Genomic DNA, 1293 nt, shown 5'->3' with positions numbered 1-1293 from the left:
TCGTCGTGTCTGTACCTCACAGATGGCCAACAATACATCAGCAAGACCAACACAAAACACGACAAGTGTCTGAACAATCCTCCTTCCATTCCATCAGCAGGCCTAACAACAGCATTGTCCTGCACTTTCACACAAACAATGGGCAGCTTTAGTGGTAATGGATGCTTAAAGCATGTTTTACAGGTTTACGATGGAGTTGATTTCCACGGAGAGAAAGGGACAATGTGATTTGTGGGAAGAGTTTGTTTGCATGTCGTTCAAGCATCTGTCCTTACAGGAAGAAACGCTTAAACACTTCTGAGCTGTTTACTACAGACAAACAAATAAATAGCCTTATAAGACAAATAATAAAAAAAATTAAGACTTCTGCACTGACGCATTACAGTGAGATAAAACTGTATTAAAAATGCAGTTAAGTAGTTTTAATAAAATGAATGAACGAGTCAATAAATAAATTATACTTCTCAAAGTAATGGTTTTGTTTAATAAAGTTTAAGTATATGTTTTTTTATTGGTCATTTTTCTTTTTTAAATATATTTCCCTAATAATTTTAATTTACGGATAATTCATAAAACTAATAGGTTTGCCTAAAGTAAACAAACAAACAAATCTGAAATGGTTCAAGGCTGCTTATATATATATATATATATATATATTCAGGCAACACTCAATAGAGTATGATTTTAGTTAGGACTTCGGGGACATAAAATATCCAGCGAATGCTGAATTGTCTCTAGCAATAATTTTGAATCAAACAATTAAATAAATGTGTATGTGCCAAACCACTGTTGTTGTCATTTCCACCGCATTTGAAATAGGTAATACCATTGATATTACCTGAGAAAGTGAAGAAAAAAAAGAAGACAATTCTGTCATAATTTATTTACCCTCATTTGTTGCCACTGACTTCCATAGTAGGGATAAAAATACTATGGAAGTTAATGGAGGTTGTGTTGGAAGTTCTTTTATTTATTTTTTGTGTAGTTTTTTATTTGTGTTTCTTATATGTGAAATTTAACTAGCATTAAACACAAATTACATTTTTCTATATTTTCCTTACTAAACTAAAACTTAGATTAATAAAATAATAAAAACGTAGGGAAATTAAACTGTATTTATGCAGTTAGCAGCCCTATAGTGCATTCAGGCTATCAATTTTTATCGTGTTCTCGCGGAATCGAACCCCCAACACACACCACACGCACACACACACACACACACACACACACACACACACACACACGCACACACAGTTGTCCTGCAGGTGTCAGCGTGTGTCTGATCACCGCGTG

The sequence above is a fragment of the Carassius auratus genome, chromosome 10, assembly GCF_003368295.1.
Source record: "Carassius auratus strain Wakin chromosome 10, ASM336829v1, whole genome shotgun sequence".
Lineage (NCBI taxonomy): Eukaryota > Metazoa > Chordata > Actinopteri > Cypriniformes > Cyprinidae > Carassius > Carassius auratus.
The sequence above is the reverse complement of the archived record's forward strand: the minus strand, read 5'-3'. Positions refer to the sequence as shown.